The sequence below is a fragment of the Fragaria vesca genome, linkage group LG7, assembly GCF_000184155.1.
Source record: "Fragaria vesca subsp. vesca linkage group LG7, FraVesHawaii_1.0, whole genome shotgun sequence".
NCBI lineage: Eukaryota > Viridiplantae > Streptophyta > Magnoliopsida > Rosales > Rosaceae > Fragaria > Fragaria vesca.
Window position 1 is genome coordinate 894677 of NC_020497.1, and position 5806 is coordinate 900482.

Genomic DNA, 5806 nt, shown 5'->3' on the forward strand with positions numbered 1-5806 from the left:
TTGATATGCCGATGGTGCTGATCTGTTGCCTCGTCAAAAACCTCGTCAAGTCACAAAAACCCTGTGGGAGAAAAACTGAACCTTGATCGTAGGAGAAAAAGAGTACAACGCACCCTTCACATTTGATAGTGACATGTATGTATGTGCTAGTGACATGTATGTATGTGCTAGACTCCTCCTGAAGTTTGCACCTCCCCCTGATCTTTACATCAATCATAGTGCTCTTCCTGATTCTTACTACTCACGGAAGTTTCAACAACTTAGCATGTCAATGCTCTTTACCATGTCTTCAAATGTGGCATCGGGAAATGATTAACTAAATCATGCCGTATTATCCTCAAATGATCTTTTACTTTTAGATCTTGAGGAGAAGGCCGCTTGTGAACTCAAAACATAAGTTCGTGTAGGAAATCAGATTTCAGCGCAGCATGACCTTCAGTTACTAGAACAGTCGTAACTTCCTCTAGGAAATACATATGAACGAACCGTAAACGGTTTTGGAAACTAGACTCATAGAGCTTTCCAACCGTATATTACACACATTTTGGTTCGTCAGGAGCTATTCACAAAGTCCCGTCAAAGTTGACTGTTTCGCCAAAATCAGATTCTCGGACAGATTCGTCCTACTTTATGAAAACGGCCATAACTCACCCAATATGATAGGTATGATCAAATGGTTGGTGTCCCTGGAAAGTAGACACATAGATCTTTCCAATGGTACTAATTTCACCATTTTCCAGTGAGTGAGATTTCCTGTAGGTCCCGTGGAAGTTGACCGACGAAACTTGGCATCGAGTACGTCAAAACTCAAAGGAGCAGAATGTTACATTGCTCTTACATATAAAACCAAGCTGCTATGAGACTCGATAGAGGTCACAAACAATGCTTTTAATGGTTTGTCCTTCGGATTGATCATACACAATTCGGAAAAGCCGCGAATTGATCAAACACAATTCGGAAAAAGGCCTCGGATTGATTAAACACAATCCGGTGATAGGTCAGGGTTGATCATACACAACCCGGACAAAGAAACAAGAGTGATCAAACACACTCTTGATCCGCAAATAAAACTCCGGGATTTTTGGTACCTGCAAATACACAGACCCAAGCATAGAATGGAGTAGAAGAATGGGAGAAAGCACTTTATCTCCCCCGAGGTTATTGAACTTGGAAGAGTTTTAGGGTTGTAAAATAAACATACCGTAAACACTTGGATGCTTGATCGGATGAAAAGAAAGCAGCGGGGTGGACGGCGGCAGCGGCGGCGGCCGAGGCGGGGCCGAGAACCTCCGGTTTTGGTTTTTAGGGTTTGGAAAAAAAATGGTGGGCTATTAGTTTTAGGGTTAGAACAAAGTGCATGATAACGTGATGAAGTATAAAGTGTATAGACAAAGAGATAACAAGAGAATCATCATCTTATTCATTGATAGGAGCTCTTTATATAGGGAATTACACAATACCAATATGGTAAGGATATGAATACATAGATCTAGTCTAACTACATATCCTATTAGCATAAGGACAAGACACACATAAAGAATATCTAGAAAGATACAGAATATCCTAGAACAATTGGACATTAATTAATAATTTTAACTTTAAGACTGTTTTAGCCCTTAAAGTGGGCCATAATACGAAAACCTTAATCAAATCAGGATTTCTTACTGGGTCGGGCAACAATGCGGTCCTGGGTGTGGGCCTGGAGTCTGAGGCTGGATGATTGATGAAGGGGGCTTCTGGGCCTTCTACTGTTGCATTTACAGTTTTTCCTGTTCACATAGGTGAACTTGTAGAGGTTTCCTGGAAGGTTTGATGACCTATAAGAGGAAAATTGGGTCTCCTCTTGGAAGCAAGAACAACAGAAGCCACATCATGGAAAGCAGTTTAGTGTGCCTCCACCATACAGTTTTGCCTCACAGCCCTACTGTTAAGGACAAAGAGCAATTTTTTTTTTTTTTTTTGTCCTTTTATTTTGTCTATTGTAGTGCTTATCATGCGTTAGTTTGAGACTTGCTTAAATAAGTGAGCATGAGAACTATCGAATGATTAGGCCTAATCTATGTAACAGTATAGACATCTGCGACGAGACCATACCACCCAGAAACAATAATTAGTTCAAAATCGATTGAACTGAAAAAATAATTATGCTAGTGTCACATCCCGACCCTTATATTTTACCTTATTTACTAGCTTGGTTATAATAAGAATTTTACCGTCTCCGTCATTGAGGTAATAGTTTAATTGGTCCCTAGAGGGGTTTCGGGGACGATTATATGCGGAGGATTATTCGTAGGAGAAAATTATGACGACGGTAAAAATGGTAAATTTTAGCTAGTAAAAGGTAATTTTTATTCGGGTATTATTTTTTCGGGGTGTTTTATTTTGGAGTGGGTTGATATATGAGTACTGGACCGGTTTGGAGAGGCCCAAACCCATCTCCCTCTTTTTCTTTTCTCCCTCTCTCTCGGTTTTCCTCCCGAGCCCCTCCCCTGCCGGAAACTTCTGGCCGTCCTCCCGCCGTTGTCTGGCCACCATCTGTCGCCGCACTTGTCCCGTTCGATCGGTCTCCAACCCAGCATCCTCCCTGGCCCGGTGACAGCTCCTCTAGCGCAGCCGTGAGTGAGGAACGACGCCCGAAGCCGTTGGAAGCCGTGGTGGTTCCCTCGCCGGAGCTCCCTCCTCCGGCCACCAAAACCGGCGATCCTTAGCTCGTTTTGTAGCCCTCCTCCCGTGCAGCAACCCCTCCAAAGAGCTCACCCTCTCTTGAGCTAGGTAAGGAGAAATGTGGAGTTGAAATTTCTAGGGCTTTTAGGATGTTTTAGTCGATTACCCTAGCTAGGCTTGGATTTTGGGTTTGTGCTAGTCAAGGAAGTTGTAGAGCATGATAAGAGGATTATGCTGTCAAATTTTCATAGAATTTGGAGGTCGCCGAAATCGGCCTCCGGCAACCGCTGCCGGCGGAGCCGCCGCCGACGCCGGGGTTGTTTAGGAGATTTTTAATGTTGTTAAATTTAGAATATTAAGGGGAGTTTATTGAAGTGAGTTATGGAATTTTTGGATGAGTTTTGGATAGGTTTATGAATTTCCGAAGTGTGGTATTTTTGGCGGTGATTTAATGTAGAATCCGGCCGTTGGATTAAAGTTGTTTAAACTGTGGAAAAGTGTAGTTACGGCTACTGGTTCTAGGGTTGAAATGTGGACCATTTCGAAGTTAGGCAATGACGAGCGTGTTTATGGCTCTCGGTTAATTTTGCATATTTTGCGTAAATATTGGAATTTCGGACTGGGAAATTAATATTATTTTTGGAAGAGGTCGTGAGGAGGCTCGAGCTAACGAGGCCCCAGATCGACATCAGGCTTAGGCCTAATTTGTGAGTGGACTTTTATTTTAAATAATGTGCATGCGAAATAATTTATATGGTTAGAGAATAACCGAAATTGAGAATTTCGGTGAGTATGTATATATATCCATATTTGGATGATTATGAGAATAATATGTATATGAGGGAATGCTAGCTAGCTATACGTCTTCCACCATACTGAGGTAAAATTCCATTATGGTGCGACGTGAGCGTTAGACGCAATCGTCGTAGCCCTATATAAATATAAGAATTTATATAGGGGATATGCGCGTATATATATATATATATTTATACACCGTCTTTTCCACCATAATGAGGTAAAATGCCATTATGGTGCGACGTGAGTGTTAGACGCAAGCGTCGTAGCCTTGTGTGAATTTTCTATTTATCTTTGTTGTTTCAAGAAAATTCATACAAGGGATATGACGAGTGTAATACATACATATTTTATGTTAGCCTGAGAGGCTCTTATTTTTGAAGTGTTGGTGACTAGCGCGGCTAGCCACGTTTCGGTAAATTCAGTAAATTTTTAAGAGCTTTTGAGCTTGTTGCATGCTGTTAATTATTTTTCCTCAGAAGTTAATTTGGGAAGCATAAAGATTTATTTTCTTTTAAAATTTATTTTTGTCCACTCACTCTAACGTGTTTCAATTGTCTTCCCCTGGGCTCTTTGTTTTAAAATGCCCAGTCTGCAGAGTTCGGGTTGGATCTAGTAGGAGGCGAGGCATAGTCACCAGTTTTTCCGCCAGTTTTCATCAGTAGGTTACCTGTTTAACCTACTAGTGTTTTCTTGCTTCCGCTAGTGTCTAGTAGCTCTGAATACTTTAGGATTATTGTATATTATTCAGTAGTGTGCTCGGTCGATTGACTTCATGTTTAGAATTTCTGAAGGATAAGATTTGCTGTTTTTAGCTGGATAATTATGTGACGTTTGGACGTGCTGTAATAAGAGTGTAAATTTGAATTTTTCAAGTTAGGGTTGTCCATTTTCAAGGGAGGTTTTATCAATTTTTACGGTAAATTTTCTTTGGAGGTGGTCCCCGCATGACTTACTCCGGGTTTCAAGATGAAATTCGGGGTGGGTCTTATCAGCTAGAGTCCAGATGACAACAAGAAGAGCAAGTCTCATACCATATATGGGCCAATCGCTGGATGTCATCACCAGAATCATAAAACCAGCCAGGGAAGACTCATAGCTATTGTTTGACGATTCTTCGTCTTTAATTGATGTGTGGATGATCTAAGGCCAAGAGGACGTCGACACAGTGAAGAGGAAGCAAACATGGTGATTCACCAAGCCCAAATGGTCGAAATTGCTGATGATGATCGAGTTGGAGAGTTGGTGGGAGCCATGTTCTTTCCTCCTCAATCTCTCTCGAACATTATGACTGATGTGGGCTATGTCCAATTCTCTTTAACTCAAATGAGCGGTCCAGATTGAACGGTGAATAAAATAGACGGTTAATATCACATCATCTTGAATTATAACTTCTAAAATTCTAAAACTTCAGAAAATCACGAAAAATAGCTTGGGCATTTGAATATTCTTCCGAGAATTTTCACGAACTCGAATTGTCATGTACTTTATTATCCAACTCTTAAATTAAGGATTTCACCTTGTATAAATTTATGAAATTTTCCTCGAGCATATTTTAAAACCACTGAGGTCGATAATCTATTTACTGAATGACCTCCCTAAATCGAATGACCTCAAACTAAGCTCGTCAAATTTTTCGGGTATTACATATTTTAAGTGCTAGTGGTGGGTTACTCAACCCGAATATCTTTTTGGGTTTCCATGGTATTAGATTGAATGCGGTGGTCAAAGCGCACGACGGTGGACGAATTGATGCTAGTGGCCAAGGATTCGATCTTCTCCTTCTCTACTATGTCAAAAGGGGTGGTGGTGGTGCAGTGGCGGCTGTGGATACGGTTGGTATGGTTGACGGCTTTGGATCTCTGCTTCAAGGGGATGGTATGCTGGTGGCGCGGCTTGGTCACAATGACAATGGCGGAGATGAGAAGAAAACGGCTGCTATGGTCTCCTTCTTGGTTCCTCTAGGTTTTGGGCTGATTTAGGTCTGGATGGATAGTTAGGTCTCTCTCTATTGGGCCTTAACAATTGAAGTTAGTTATGGGCTTTTGTGAAATTGGGTTGTGAAGGAGGACATGAGAAACTTATTTCTCCTTTTAGCTTTATTTAATTTTATTTTGGTCTGATTTAGCTAGTGACTTTGTGGGTCTTTTGATGTTTTATCTTGCAAAGCTAGCTTTCTCGTTTAATAATGGTGCTTATCTGCTTCTACATGGGTGTATTAGGAATCATAGCTTATGTTGTGCTAGTATATATAGGTTTGAGATTATGCAAACCATTGTTTTCTAATAAATCTAAATGGGTGGTTTGTNTTTTGTAATGTTTGTTGATTTATAAATCTGTATGACGG